Genomic DNA, 16,871 nt, shown 5'->3' on the forward strand with positions numbered 1-16,871 from the left:
TCGATTTATATAGTGTGTAATAAGGAAAAGAAAGGATTACTCACTTCTGGATGCATTGGTCAATGAGAACCCTGACGATTTAATTTAGTACTTATTTTTAATCATCTATTTTGATATACAGTGGCACTTTGCACTTTATATAGCACAATGTACTATCATTTATGTATCCGTTATCAGGACGCAATGTCATATGAAAAATTAGGTAGTTCAGTTTAGTCTAGCCTCCAATCTTACATTGTGAATTGGCGTTGCACATTTCACTTTATGTATTCTAATGCATTAGCACTTTTGTATCTTATATTTGGACACAATATTACATGGAAAACGTGGAGCTCATCCTTTAGCCTTGTCTCCAACTTCCGGTCTTTGTATAAAATGGCATTTTGCACTTTATATACCTCATGCATTTGCACTTTGCATCCTGTGATACAGACTATCTTGCACATAATGTATTGTATTGTATTTTGGTTATTTATATAGAAAATGTGTGTTAAAATGTATAATTGTGTTGATATATTGGACAGTTTTTATTGATTTACTCTGCTTAGTATGTTTTTATGGTAGAATTTCTTGCACCAAATAAAGCTGAATTTGACTTTTTTTTTTACATTTATTGTTTAGATTGTTCTTTAAATAAATGGTGCCACTCTGACTCAGTTCCTGCATTTCACACGTGTGTCTTATTCTTTTAAGATAGCTCTTTTGTGCGGTAATTTGGGTGGTAAAACCCACTCTCCAACAGTCATAATTTTTTGCATAAATCCAAAACTGTTAGAAATCAGGTTAATTATACACAAAGGAAACATTGTCCAGCTCCATTTCAAGGCAGTTCCCAGAAATAGAAGAATAAGTTTGTCTATGTTTCCGGCTACAATCTTTCAGAACCCACATCCTACTATTTTAAATTAAGTGCACAGACAACCACAAAATTCTCGCTGTCTCACACTAAATTGATATATTCTTCCACTATCATAACCAATTTAGCTTTAAAAGGTTATGACTTATTGAAAGCACAGATAGATTTAAAATCTATTTGGGGAAACAAAGAGTGGTATGTGCAGGGTACTGACCCTAACATTGTGCATGTTTAATACCATCTCAGTTAATATTTTTTTAATCAAACTGTTCAACAGACCACATGTTTTGGTTTGGCGACTACTAAAAATTAGAATTCTCCCTCAATTCCGTCATTAGCTACTTATGAGTCTTGGCAGCAATATACAAATTGTACTTTGGATGAGTTGAATTTGATGGTCAGTAATAGTACCCTTAACGCATCTACTATTGATCCATTAGGCTGGTTAATATGGCCTCTACAAACTAACACTTGTCAAAAGCGCTTTTTGAATGCCTCTAGTGGATTTTACACTCAGCTTCGCTCAATCACATTCAGTGACTACTTATTCTGTGGGTAAATTGCATCAAGAGTGGTTACAACATTCTACGTTATCGTCTTTCAAACAACATCTTACTCTTTTGGCTATTGATATCGATCTGTCTGTATTTCTTTTGGGTCCAAAAACCCCAAGCGTTTAATATATGAAGCATATAACTAATTGTGGAAACTAACCCAGATGGAAGTGGCTTTCCGCTTATGACAAATTGATCTAGATAATTTAAGACAGGTCCTTGATGTGGTCGATAATAGTATTAATATGTTATCTTCACAAATTTACACTTTGGACAATATTGTCTCATCAGTTATTGACATTATACAACCTGATGTTTCTGTTTCATATCATGGTCAAAATCAGCTACGGCCTGTAATGCAGTTTGGTTGGACTTAAAAACGTTGAAAAGTGGAAAAGTTCCAGGGGATTATTTAAACACTACTGCCCTATTTTTGCCTTTCAACCTGACTGATAAACAGAAACGGTTGTCAATGAAAGATTCTACATATACTATGTTACACATTGAGAAGTTGGAATAGCTACTGTTTTCAATAGCGGAGACTGACTACTCCGTATGGCTAATACACGGGGTTATTTTTTTGCCTATCTCCCTATTTCAATTTACTGCATGTCTGAAACATTACCCTATCGGTAGGTTTGAACCTCTTGGGAGTAATTTCCTTCACAAAGTGTGGTCATTACCCTTTACTTTCTGCTGTCTGTGTGAGGATAAGGAGGTTTTCATAACACGGGAGGACTGTGATTCCACAGTAGGGCACACTTTAGTTTGTCAACAAGTTAAGTTGCATGGCGTTGCAATGTCTCCGCACCTAATTTGGCTTGTTTTCTAAAAGGTGCGCCAGTCACTACAAAAATTCCCACGCTTTCTAACAGAAATTATATTATCCATAATAACCTCAACTGCTGTGGCTTACGGGCAGACATACTGTATATAATAACCATTTCCGAACGTGTTACTTGTTGCAGCAGTGTTCTATTCCCACCCCCACATAGGATTGTAGAAAGTTCACTGTGGCGTTCCATTCCTACTTTGGAAACAGATTTCAATAAATTAAGCAGACTCAAAGCGCTATTGTTCCAGCAGGAAGTGGCTCTCACTTCAGCTCGAGATACCTTCGAATTGCAGGTGGCTACGACTTCTAGTGAAATCTAGTCGCTGTTAAATACGAATCTCCCACTACATTTTGGTGAACTGATTCATCAAATATTCAGTGAGTATGAGACTGAAGGCCTTGCACATTTTTTAAAACTTGTGTGATCCGGCCTTATTTCATCTTTTCAGAGGATTTTTTTAGTAATGCCTGCTTTTATCCATTCTATATTTTCCAGCACCTTTGGATGCTTGCCGCTGATCTTCTTGCTGGCTGGGGGCATGCTGGTGCTTCTACTACTACTCCTTAATGGCTGCCCATCCTGTGGTACTTGACCATCCAGTCCAATTGCAACTGTACCATAAACAAATGCAAGAACTTTTCAGATGCTTGCCTCTGGTGACGCTAAGTGTCAGTTATGGGCTCACCTTCTGTAATGCCTATTTCACTTGCGTGCAACCTGATTTCTGATGCTGACGGTGCCCATTCAACTGGGCCTTGGATCTCTGCCTCTCCGATGCATCACGGTCTGACCTGGATTATGAACTGTTGGTGGGTCCCTTGTTGGCTCATGACCAGGGATATTCTGGGGACGACCCGATGAGGCGTGCGGCTGCAAATGGAGTAATGGCATGCTGGAATACCAGTGAGGCTGCACAGCACCTCTGACAGCAAAGTTTCATCTAATATCACAAAAGTTGCCCAGATATGCTCCTGGACGCAATGGATTATGAAGAGCATGAATGCTCATTCAATCTGCTCAACCGGATAGCATCCCTCTTTGCTCTGAACGACAGGGATGATTTTTTGGAACATTTTGCACTCCTCTGGTCTAATGAATTGGTGCTTTTTTCTGACACACCTTGAACATCCATTAATTCTGCAAATTGTCCTATGCATATTTGTTCTCTTCTGCACCCTTCCACAGCGCTTTGGTTCTGCTTACCTGCGAATTATGTTTTCGCTTTCTGCTACTACCTGGCCAAAGGGAGGGTATCAAGTGGTCCCTAGGGGAACTGTCGACATCTTTAAGTTAGCATGAGCCCGGGAGCAATGATACAGCTTTTGCGCACATTGCTACATGCCTTCCTTTTTGCACGACTCTGTTTATGCCTTTCACATGAGAACTGTCTGCTGTGATTGTTCTCTGCCTATTCCTGGAGTTTAGTCTGAACATTCTCTTCTGGTCAGGCCGTAGCACCTAGACAAAACATACCAATGCAGCTGCTGTTGCTGAAAACTCGTACTTTGATATTACGGGAATGCATGCTTCACACGCACTTGGAGAGGGACCTTTTCAGGTAGAAGAGCAATACGCCCCTGTGATGTAGAAATACGATCTATGTCCTAAGGTATGGGGTCTGCTGACATAGCCCAGAGATCTTCTATTATATAATAATACTTATTTTGTCCACAGGGAGGGAGCATAGGCACTATAGTCCTGTCTCCATTGTCTTTGCATAATGACTTCTCCCTTAATTATGTATGGACTTGCTGCGATGCTGACTATATTTGAGTGGAGCGACGCAGTTCCTCTCCCTGCCCTCGGTACTTCCGGGTGGGGCCACAGTATTGAAATCACATGATTGCCTGGCCACGCGGAGACAGATAGAAGCGCGCTGTGAGAAAATCAGCCTCTTTGATTTTAACGTGTGTATTCTGTGCTTTTAAAAAGAAACTCATTTTAAACTGGCTTGCACGTACTGCACCTAAACTTGTATGGACATCGCACTCTAGCTTGAAAAGCTCTGCTAATCCCTGGTCCACCTCGGCTTTTGCGTGTCGCTTGCATGGAGGGACGCAGCTCCTCCCCTTGCCCTCGGTAATTACGGGTGGGGCCACAGTATTTAAATCACATGATTGCCCGGCTGAGCAGCAGACGCGCCGCTGGCACGCTTTAGCCCGTCTGCATCCATCAACGTCCGGCCCGTGTCCAGCACCGGCAATGCTGCCCATTTTCAGCCAGCCACAAGAACAACAATGACCAGGGACCAAATCCTTGAGATTAAGCCTAAAGGATGTCCTAATCCAATACGCGTAAACCCTTGCACACTGGATCATGAGGTACTTGGCCAGAGGCCTCACTGCAAGTACTGTACCTTTGAATTCAACGGAAAATACCTAAATAAGAGGTGGAAATCCTCTGATAAGGCCGCACCTTCAGGTCTAATAAACGCCAGTAAAAGGTCTAATGTCAATATTAAAGCCTGCTTGATAAACTGCAGGTCTCTTCCCAAGCACGCAAATGATATCTGGCTATTATTAGAAGCAAGAGCTTGGGATATTATATTCCTCACAGAAACATAGCTAAGAGATAGCACCACAACGGATATTAGTCAGGCCATCCCTGTGGGCTATAAAATAATCACAGAAAATCGAAGTGGCAACAGACTGGGGGGTGGACTAGCTATCATATTAAAAAAGGAATGGGAGATATCATACAAAAGGATCGAATCCACTGACCTGTTGGAAGCAATGTTCTTTAATGTTACAATTTCCCCCTCTCTCTCCATTGCAGGAATGTTGGTCTATAGACCTCTGGGATCCAAACCAACTGAGCTACGGAATATCTGCGTCTTGGTCGCTGATCTCTCATTGAAATACGCAAACCTTTTAGTCCCGGTCGATTTTAACGTCCATATGGACAACACGCAATGTCCTTTGGCCTCTCAATTAGATAACACACTCAAAGGATTAAACCTTAACCAATTGGTCTCTATGCCCACACATGCGATCTTATTTTTACCAGTATCTCAACCTTAATGACAGAGAACCCCATCCCTCTTGCATTGTCAGATCATAGTCTAATTCCTTTCAACTTCACCTCCTCCACATACCATGGCCATAGGGAAATCAAACACGAAGACCGAAGAAATTATAGGAAAGTCACCCTTGAAACCATGGGCCCGGCATTACTTAACACCCCCTTACTACTTATCGGAGAACCTAACAGTGATGCAGCAACTTTCAATCACTGGGTCACCTCTGCCATAGACAAAATAGCTCCCATGAAAGCTATGAAATTAGCTAGGAATAAACCCTCAGCCCATTGGTTCACACCAGAACTACAAGCAGAAAAAAGCTGTTTTGGCATACAACCTACAGCTTTGAGATGAAAAACACCTATAGGAAAGCAGTAAAACAATTTCATAGACTAAAATGCACCTCCATAAAGGATTATATTGCCAACCAAATCAAACAATCAGGCAATTTGACTAAAGAAGTCTTCAAAATTGTCCAAGACTTCCTGAAACCAGGGACGATGAAAAGCAATATAACCCAGTCCGATACTCTCTGTGAAAATCTTTCGCTCTTTTATGCCTCATTTACTGAAACAGCCACCCCTAACATACCTTCCTCCCCCCCTTACACACACCTGGTCGGAATTCAGCCCTTTTAACCCCAATACCTCTCTCAGGCAGTTGGAAAAAATAAAATCTGGATCCCCCATGGATCCCGGCCCCGCTAGGTTTTTTAAACTACTTGCCCCACTAATTAACCCTCCACTGAATCTGCTTTGGAACGCGTCTCTAAAATCAGGCACTTTCCCATCCATCTGGAAAACCACACTTATCCAACCTATCCTCAAGAAGGAGGATGCAGATCCAGCTATACTAAAAACTTCAGATCCATCTCCCTTTTTCCAGCACCAGCCAAGATCCTTGAGAAAGAAGTACAGAAACAGCTATCTATCTTCCTAGAAACTAACAAACAACTACATGATTCCCAGTCCGGATTTAGTGCTGACTACAGCACTGAGTCAGCTCTGCTGGAGGTAGCTGAAACAATCCGGGAAACATTAGATAAGGGTAGCTGTGCAATGCTGGTGCTGCTAGACCTGTCAGCAGCGTTTGACACTGTGTCACATAAGATCCTCCTTGACAGGCTCAGGCAACTGGGAGTAAATGGGACCACTTTGGCCTGGTTCAGTTCCTTTCTTGAGGGGCGGTCCCAGAGAACAAGGCTGCATCCTCATGTCTCTTCACCTCGCCCCGTGATTTGTGGAGTGCCACAGGGCTCGGCTCTTAGCCCATCCCTTTTTAACATTATCTGCCCCCTAGCCCCACTTGTAGAGCAATATGGCGTAAGTGTCATCTCATACACTGACGACACCCAGCTGGTGTTCTCCTTCAAGGATCATTCGAAGGCCACATTCACAAATTGTAAGCAGTGTATGATAGATATATCAGCCTGGATGACTAGGAACTGTCTACAGCTGAATGCTGATAAAACGGAGGTACTGTTTTTTAATCAGCCTTCCCCTCCCCATTCTGATCTGTGGTGGCCTTTACAGCTCATCCACTACATGTGTCCTCAGACAGGAATCTGGGTTTCAAATTTGGCAACACCCTCTCATGCAGAACCCAGATATGACATGTGTCCTAATCCTGCTTCTGGAAAATGAAGGCATTGCGAAGAATTTCTCCACCTCCTACCACTGGACTGTAGGAAAACAATTGTCCACGCACTTATAACCTCACAACTAGACTACGGTAATAGTCTATATCTGGGCTTACCAGCCTATCTGTTCAGGAAACTGCAAAGAATACAGAATGCAGCTGCAAGGCTGATCAGAAATGTCCCGCTAAGGCATCACAGATCTCCACATCTGCGTAGTCTACATTGGCTGCCTGTGAAAAAACTAACAGAATTTAAAGCGCTCACTATTGCTTACAGGGCAATAAATGGAGTTGGCCCCCACTATCTACGGAAAATAATCCCATCAAACTAGAAACCTAAGATCTAATCATCTTGAACTCCTCGTCACCCCTTGCTTTGCCAAAGCCAGAATAGGAGGGAGGTCCTTCCTCGTCAGAACCATGACTCTGTGGAACTCCTTGCCTGAACACATCAGACAGGCCAACTGGGAGTCCAGCTTCAGAAAATCCTTGAAGACGTGGCTCTTTAGTCTTCCTTAGCACCTTGCGGGATCCAACACACTCACCCCACCTCGTTCTATCTGCTGCCAGCGCCGGGACACTCCCGTTGGGGGTAGCCGCATGCTCTATAAGCTACATAATAATAATAATAATAATAATAATAATAATAATAATAATAATAATAATAATAATAATAATAATAATTTGTGTTATGCATTCTTATGCTTGTTGTGGCACATATACTGCATTTTACAGCACGTTAGTTAAAATAAATATTTTAAACTATTTCAGTGACTCTGTCAGATCTTATTGTGGACAGGTACGAGAGTGTGTGTAAAAGGGAGTGTTCTGTTACAGCGATTCCTGAGAGATCCGGTAGTGTTGTGTTCTAGGTTGTCTAATCATTTGTTTCTCCATTTTTGAGTAGGAGAGCGAGTGAGACACTATAGCCAGTCATTCCTGGTCTCGTGGGTACTAAGGCGGTAGGAAGGCTTAGCCGCTATACACCGAGGTCCCATAATCCCGTGCATTGTTCTGTGTATGTTCAGAATCCCTGCAACAACACAGATGAGTAAAAAGCCATGCAGTATTCCAATGGTAGCAGGCAAGTAGCATTTAAGTTATACTTTCATGTCAAGCACCAAACCACACGCCCCTGGAGACTGACATAGCAATGACACACGCAGGACAGTGCACACACCACAACACCACTCATGTCCCTCTTTCCACAGGGAACTGCTCAACACAGCCCAAGTCTCTTAAAGAAGATCCTTCATACCCCTCCTGTCGTCTAATGCTGCACTCTCAAAAAAAACAACATGGAAATCAGCATAAGGTACTAGTGAATGTCACAGTGTCCTGCCTTGGCCTCTGGTCTCTGCCAATCAACTCTTTATTCACTGCACTGTACAAAATAGTGGGTAAGTTCTTCTTTGTCATGCCAAAGCTAAATAAAGACTGGATAAGAAAAACAAACAACAGTAACAGAAAGAAGTGCGTGGACAGCGAAAATTACTTCTAACACTCCTTGAAACATGATGAGCTACACCAACCATCTGGGCAAGGGGGTAGCATCACGGTCTGGGGGCGACATACAACAGCACCGCACATGACGACATGAGCATGAAAAGTTTGAGTTAAAACAGCGCTCAGGAAAAGCGCTCCAAAAGGAAAAATAAAAAATAAAAGAAACCGCGACAGGGAAAAAGCGATGGGCATAAAGCAACAATTAAAAAAAGAATTCTCACAAAACAACAGAAAAGCATTGCAAGCGTAAGGAAACTGTACTTGGCCAGTGCTCCTCTGCGAAAATTGGAAGTGCGTGAACCAGTTAGGTGGCAGCAAAGAAGAGCGACACTGGACTGGACCTATGGTAAGCAACAGATGGAAGCAGAGTCCTTTATTAAATACAGCAGGTCATCCAGACAACACGTGTGCTGCCTATACTCCACCTAAAAGCTTTTTTTTAGCTGGAACAAAATAATCACCTAACTTATAACTGGTCCCAATGTAGGGTTTTACATCAATTTATATAATTACATTTTACAGTATAGTAACAAAATAAAGATGACTAGATATTGTTTAAAAAAATATGGCCCTATTGTATTTAATAGGAGAAACTTTACACCTCATGGAATGATATTGTACTAAACTCTATTCAGATCCCACTGTTTATATTATACAATATTTTTGTAATTGATGCTCTAACATACAATAACATTTAATATATGTACAATCACATTTTTTTCACTCATTTACATTTTTAAGCATAGAGTGGTTAAGGGAATTGCAAAGACTCTCGTGATCTTTAGTCAAGTGTTGGTACAAACCCAGGTCTATTGGATCCAAAGTGAGAAGCTTAAACAGTAGAGCAAATACCCTTCTAGGATGATTCTCTGTATCTTCTCTCCTGTAGTGGGTTTATAAGCTTTATTAGGAAAGCCCAAGTGTATCCTCTGACACTATCCGTAACTCTGGGGAGAAGAAACGCTGACGGCCTTCAACATGTATCCTGAATATACCTTCAGAAAAGAGTAGTTACACTGGAATCAGTAATTCCTCCAGGAGGCGAAGGCTGGGAAGTATAATGCATGCACTGATGATCCCCTCAGAAATTAGTACATACCAGATAACCTGTAATTCTGCATTGATTCTCCTCTGTAATGCATTATTTTCTGACAGAGATTTCTCCTGCTTGGAGAAACTGAAGTCCATGGGTGAAACCCAAAACAAATGCCTAATGCATAACTGAATAGACTCCTGCTAACACATGCAAACCCCAAAGCAACACATGTATCAAGCAAACATGTCAAAAACAAGCCTCATGGGGGTGTTACATTGCTTTGCCACCTCAAGCCTGCCTATATAAAGCATCCAACACTTGCACCACATCACGGAAAACTATTCCGACATCCTAGTTCCTTCCAAGTACACTGAAGTACATCAAACTTGCAATCTATTAATGCACCATGCCAGTTGGGATGGAAAAGTTCCTTTCATGGTGATAGATCTGCACCCCTGCCCTGGGTGCCCCAACTGTCATGATGTCTAGATCCCCAATGCTGATTGTTGTCGTCATAAACCAACATGGATCATGTGTGAGTTCATGACATATGCCTGCCGCATGCATTATGGTCTTTTTGGACAATTTGGGCCTCCCAACCCGTACCCTCATCATGGTGAAACCTAGAGCCTCTGCCAAGATTTAAGCAGCACGAGAGAGGTGGTAGCAGTATGCTGTCTAGTGATCAGTAGGAGTGAATAGGTCTTTTTACCTGTATCACTGGAGTGAGGCCTACAGATTCACTCATTTAAAGCTGTTCTGTGCTTAACTCACCCATGCCCTACATCTTTTTGGCATTTAGTGCTCCGAAGTGCAAGTGTGTTCTACATGTGCAGGGGGTATGTGTTCTTGTGAATGGTACAATATACAAATAGTGCAGTGTATGTGCGTTATACATGTTTTGGATGTATTAGTACCAGTGATTGGTATAATACAGGGAAGATGGAGAGCTATGCAGTGCATATGTGTTTTATGCATGTGCTGGCTGTAGGTGTGCCTGTGAATGGTACAATACATGGTTGATTCTGGATTTCATTTTGGTAGACCCAGGACTCTGTGGAGGGATATGAGGATGTGGAGGAATCATCCCAGAGAGGTTGGTGGATTGCTGCATTCCTGTGAGCTGAGCTGGACACAAAGGAGGAAAGTCATGGACGTTGATTCACCAAAATGTCATGGATAGCAGAAGTGACATCACACACTCTTGGACCCTTAATGATATCACAGGTAGTGACATCACATACTTGGGCCCTGGAGCCAGAGAAGAAAATGGTCACATGACCTATGGCCCTTGATGATATCATTGAGGATGAAAAAATACACGTTGTAAACTTAAGATTCAAGATTAATAAAATAACTAAAATGTTGCAAAAGCTTGTATCAGAAAATGTGAGTTATCATGGATACCCAAGTCACATGGACTCACCCTTGACAACAATCTCACCTTAAACATACAAATTGCCAAAAAACAAGTGCCGCCTGGTACCAGCTCTTGTTTCTAAAGAAAGTAAAACTGTTCATTTGAGAAAGAAACTTCAGAATTGCTGTTCAATCCCTTGTAACATTGGATCTGAATGGTGGTCACACCCTGCTCCACAGCCTCTCAGAGTCCACACTACTCTCAGATATCTGAACCTGCTCTAGCGCTTCACCCTGGCTATTACTTGAAGAACTTCAACAGAACCAGTGGCAGAAGAGCTGGCACTACTGTGATGTATCAGGACAGATATAACTGTAGCTTGACCCTCTAAATATTCCAGACAGCAAAAGTGCCGTTTTTAAAATCGATTCGAATATCAACTTTACTTTTCTGGGATCCTAATTTATTATGCCCTGGGTCTTCTTAAAGTCTTTGAGGGGACATTGATTGATCTTACTGCTTCACTAATCAATAAATCAGCTAACTTTAATATCCTGGCAGATCTCAACCTTCATCTGGATGCTAATTTCTATAGTGATATTGTTCATTTTATTGATGACCTTGCAATGCATTACAGCTTATGCAGGCCGTTATTGGTGCCACACATACAGCTGGTCACCTCTTAGACACCTATCTCTGCTCTTATCATCAAACGTACGTGGCACTTGCTCAACCTCCAAAAATGTAGGGACTTTATTCAGTCCTACTGCCCTCAGCTGGCCTGTAATGTAGAGGCAGTGACTAACATCTTGCAGTCTTGGCTTAACTCAGCCTTAAAGGTCTCCATCCCTGGTAGACAGGTTTGTGGTAAGAAAAAGCATGCTGCCCCCTTGTTTAATGAAACCCTGATCTTTATTTGGAAGCACCGTAAGGCCCTAGAAAGCTCTTGGAGAATATCATATGACTACTTCTTAAAAATACAATATATCGCAGCCATTAAGTCCTATCATAAATTGATTTGGAAATCGAGGGCAGAATATTTTGCACATAAAATTAAGAATAGCAACAACCGTGCAAAATAAATCTTCAATCTAGTAAATAGCCTCACTAAGCCAGTGCTTTTAGTGGACTCCATTGATGCCTCCAATGCACACTGTGATAAATTAGAAGGATTTCTAACTGGCAAGATAGAGGGTATCTATTTGCATTTTACCTTTGACTCTCCCTCGGGCGACACCTGATAGTTTTACCAGTATTGCTTTGCCTAAGTTCGATTGCCTATCTCCTTTGGGTCTGCCAGAGTTACTGAACATATGAAGACAAGTTTAAAAGGGTTCTTCTGCCAGTCCATTTAAATGAGATCTGTTCCTGAAACTTCAGGATTCTCTCGTCCAAGGTTGTATGGAACCGTTTAATCGCTCTGTCTTCTGCTTCTTTGCCTGGTCCCTGGAAGCATGCCAAAGTCATCCGCTATTAAAGAAACCTTCTGTGGATGCCTCCAAACCAAAACATTTTCACCCCATCTGTCTCCTGCCCTTTCTTGCTAAGGTAACAGAGAGAGATGTCAATGCCATTCTAACTCAGTTCTTGGAAGATAACCAAATTCTGGATGTTAGAAATGGGGGTCTTTCCTTGGCAATGGCTTTCACCTTTGTCCAAACATGGACCCTTGCTTCTGGTCAGGGTAAGGAGCTTCACTCCTAAAATAACCTGTGCTTACCCCCTTGGTAGCTTGGCACGAGCAGACAGGCTTATCTCAGAGGCAGTGTGTAAAGCATTTGTGAACACATACATTGATACAGTGAAAACACCACAAATGGACACCACACCAGTTTAGAAAAAGAAGTAATCTTTACTAGACTTAACACAAGACCAAACAACAAAAATCCACAATACTTTAATCAAAAATAAGTCTTTAAAATGGTAGAAATACCTTAGTTCAATGTAGATGGTAAATGCAACACTTTACTCTCAAAGTACCCTGGATGAGTCACGCAAAAAAAATAAAAGAGTCGTAGGGAAGGTGATGCGTTGGTTCCTTGCTTTGGGGGAGATGATGCGTCAGTTCCTTACTGCAGGGCAGGGGAGGTGATGTGTCGGTTCCTTACCGGAGAGGAGGTGATGCGTCAGTTTCTTAGTGCGTTCCGGTTATGATGTGACAAGATGGCGCTTCGATACGATGCGACGATCCAGTGCGATGAGTCAAAATGGCGTCTTTGATGCAATGTGACAAAGTGGGTGAATACGTGCATGCCCGATCCCCGTGCGGCGAACTCGGTAGACTCTTGAGCTGCGACAGGCCCTGCGACATGCTTCTCCGGTGATGTGACGGCAACCTCTGTGGCGGCGACACGCTTCTCCGGTGATGCGACGGCAACCTCTGTGGCGACGACATGTTTCTCCGGTGATGCGACACACTTTGTCGGTGATGCGACGGCGAACAGCTGCGGCGGCAACATGTTTCCTCGGCGATGAGACGGCAAATGCTGCGGCGGTGATACGCTTCTTCCTCGATGCATTGCGCTTCCAGCTCCCAGTGACACGCAGTCTCCAGAGGGCCCAAAACAATAGCAGGCACCTCTCTGCAGGAAGAATTCCCAGCAAGAGAATTCAGGGGGAGTTGATGGTGAAGTCTTTGTGTCCCTGAGACTTCAGAACATGAGGCAAGCTCAGCTTCAAGCCCTTGGAGATCTTCCTCAAGATAGTAAAATTTCACATCAAAGTCCTTTTCTCCTTTCCTTGGCAATAAAATATCCACTGCAGGCCAACCCCAACAGCAAACAGCACAGGAACAGTAATCTTCCTTCAGCTTCTCTGGTTCTTCTCCTTGGCAAAGGCTTGATTCCCAGAAGTGATCTAAAGTTCTGGGGTCTGGGCCCCAATATTTACACCGCAAAATCCTTTGTCCTCTGAAGGCAGAGGGTGCCTGTGCTAAGCCAAAACCAGTTCTGTCCTCCATGGTGCAGTTTCCTGGCAGGAGGTGGAGACAGCATTGTTGAAAGCAGACCTGGCCCAGGTAGCTGAAAGGAAAACTCCTCCCCCTATTCTCTATTCCAAGAAGGCTCTGGTCAGTGAAAGGAAATCTCCTCCCCCTTCTCTCTATTCAATGGAGGGCCTATTCAACCCAACCCTGACCCATCAGACTGCTGGAGCCAAAGGCCTTCTCCAGCCCCCTGTCACTTACAAACCAGACATGGAATACACAAACCTAGCAGAGGCATGCTGGATGGCTAGGCAAGAAAATACCTACCTTCTAAAAGTGTTTTTTCATACAAAGAATGTAAAAATCACCCACTCTAAAAGATGTATATTAACATTCTGAGTTCAGGCATACTAAACTTTATTTTCCTATCTTGTTCCTAGGGTCAGTTGGGATTATAAGATGTTATAATTAATCTGCCCATTATGGCCTATGGGAACAGATAGCCTTGCAATAGTGAAAAACAAAATTGGCTGTAATTCACCATCAGGACAATCAACACACATTAGGCCATGTCCTACCTTTTTCATACAATGCACCCTGCCCTTGGGCCTACCTTAGGGGTGACTAATATGTAGAAAAGGGAAGGTTTAGGGACTGGCAAGTCTGTGCACTTTCCACGTTGACATGGCAGTCCCAGACTGCACACAGGCTCTGAAATGGCAGGCCTGAGCCATATTTTACAAGCTGCTTCTGTGGGTGGCACAACCAGTGCTGCAAGCCCACCAGCAGCATTTGATTTACAGGTCCTGGGCACACATGGTGCACTGTACTGACAGTCTTCAGGGTATCAAAAGCTTTCTGACAGGTGTCAGTCCAGTACACTTTCTTGGGCTGCTTCCTAGAAGTCAGCACTGTCAAGGTTGCAACGATGCTGCTATATTCCTTGACAAACCTCCTGTATAACCCTGTGAGTCCTAAAAAGGCGCTCACCTCTGTCTGGTTCTTGGGGGGTTCCCAAGCCAGGATGGTATCAATCTTGGGCTGTAGGGGCGCCACCTGGCCGCTCCCAACCTGGTGTCCCAAGTACACTACAGAACCCTGCCCGATCTGGCACTTACTAGCCTTGATCGTGAGGCCTGCACTTCGCAGCGCCATCAACACTTTCCCAGAGGTGGCGCAGATGTTCTTCCCAACTGGCGCTGAACACTGCAATGTCATCCAGGTAGGCGACACTGAAATCTTCCAGTCCAGTCAACACCTGGTTGACCAACCTCTGAAAGGTGGCAGGGGCATTCTTCATCCCAAAGGGCATAACCCGATATTGGTAGTGCCCAGCTGGTGTGGAGAGTGCTGACCTCTCTTTTGCCCCATCAGTTAAGGCATTCTGTCAGTACCCAGAACTCAAATCAAACATACTGAGGTTCCGGGCTGCCCCTAATGGATCAATGAGCTCATCAGCTCTGGGGATGGTGTGCAAGTCAGTCCTGGTGACTGAATTGAGCCCTCAGTAGTCCACACAGAACCGGAGTTCTGGCGTGGTAAACGGTATGGCAGCCTTTAGGACCAAGACCACTGGGCTGACCCAAGGACTGTTAGAAGACTCAACCACCCCTAACGTCAGCATCTTGGAGACCTCCACCTTGATGCAAGCTCTCACCCTGTCAGTTACTCGGTAAGTTTTGTGCTTAACAGGAGGACCGTCCCCAGTGTCTACATCATGGACACACCAATCAGTGATACTGGGAGTCAGGGAGAACAGATCAGAAAACTGTCCCAACAGTTGGCGACAGTCATCCTATTGCTCAGGGGTCAGGGTGGAAGAGAGGTTCACACCATCCACTGACCCATCTTGCTCTTTCACGGAAAGGAGGTCAGGAAGAGGCTCGGTCTCCTCCTCCATTCCTTCATCTGTCGCTAGGAGCATGCCCACTTCCGGCCTCTCCAAGTGGGGCTTCAGGCGGTTGACATGCAGGACCCGCAAAGGGTTCCTAGGAGACTGCAAGTCCACCAAATAGGTGACATCACTCTTGCGCTCCACCACTCAAATGGGTCAGTCCACTTATCTTGGCGCGCACAAGGCTCCACAGGGGCCATGACCTACACTTTCTGGCCCGGCTGAAACTTGATCAGGGTGACATTCTGATCGTACCACCATTTCATCTCCTCCGGGCTGGCTTCTAGATTCCCCTGAGCGAGTTGTCTGAAACGCCTAGTTTGGTTTCTGAAGTACAGCATGTAGATATACACATCCTGGTTTACTGGGAGCTTTCTCCCAGCCTACTTTTACCAAACTCAGAGGTCCTCTTACAGGGTGACCATAAAGCAGTTCAAAGGGACTGAACACTAAGGACTTCTGTGGCACCTCTCTGTGCGCAAACAGAAGGCATGGCAAGAGGACATCTCACTTATGCCTCATAGGTTCCTCAAGACCCATAATCATTCCTTTTAGGGTCCGGTTGAATCTCTCAACCAGCCCATTACCTTGGGGGTGGTAAGGAGTGGTGAACTTGTAGGTTACACCATACTCCTGCTACAGGGACTTCATATACTTGGATATGAAGTTGGTATCACGGTCTGACACCACCTTTCTGGGGAACCCCACACGGGAGGAAATCCCCATCAACGCACGACCCACCATGGGGACCGTCACCGCCCGGAGAGGGACGACTTCCGGTTACTGGGTGGCACGGTCCACCAAGACCAGGATGAACCTGTTACCCATGGCTGTCTTGGGATCCAAAGGCCCCACAATGTCAATGCCAACCCTTTCAAAGGGGGTGCTGACCACACGGAACGGCTTCCTGCCACTCTTACCACTTGCCTGGCAAGTCTGACAGGTCCTGCAATGAGTATCTGAACTCTTGCGCAATTGGGGCCAACAAAAGTGGGCAACAAGTCTTTCAAAGGTCTTATCCTGCCCCAAATGTCCTGCTACAGGCACATCATGAGCCAGCCCCAGTAGGAAGGCTCTGAAGTGCTGGGGTACAACGAGCACACGGGCTGACCCAGGCTCAGCAACCTTAGGCTCGCTATACAGGAGACCATTCTCCCAGTAGATCCAAAGTGATCCAGACTGATCGCCTGCTGCCTGGTTTGTGGCCTGTTGCCGCAAACCCACAAGAGAAGGGCATTTCCTCTGCTCC

Source organism: Triturus cristatus, chromosome 2_2, assembly GCF_964204655.1.
Source record: "Triturus cristatus chromosome 2_2, aTriCri1.1, whole genome shotgun sequence".
NCBI classification, from domain to species: domain Eukaryota; kingdom Metazoa; phylum Chordata; class Amphibia; order Caudata; family Salamandridae; genus Triturus; species Triturus cristatus.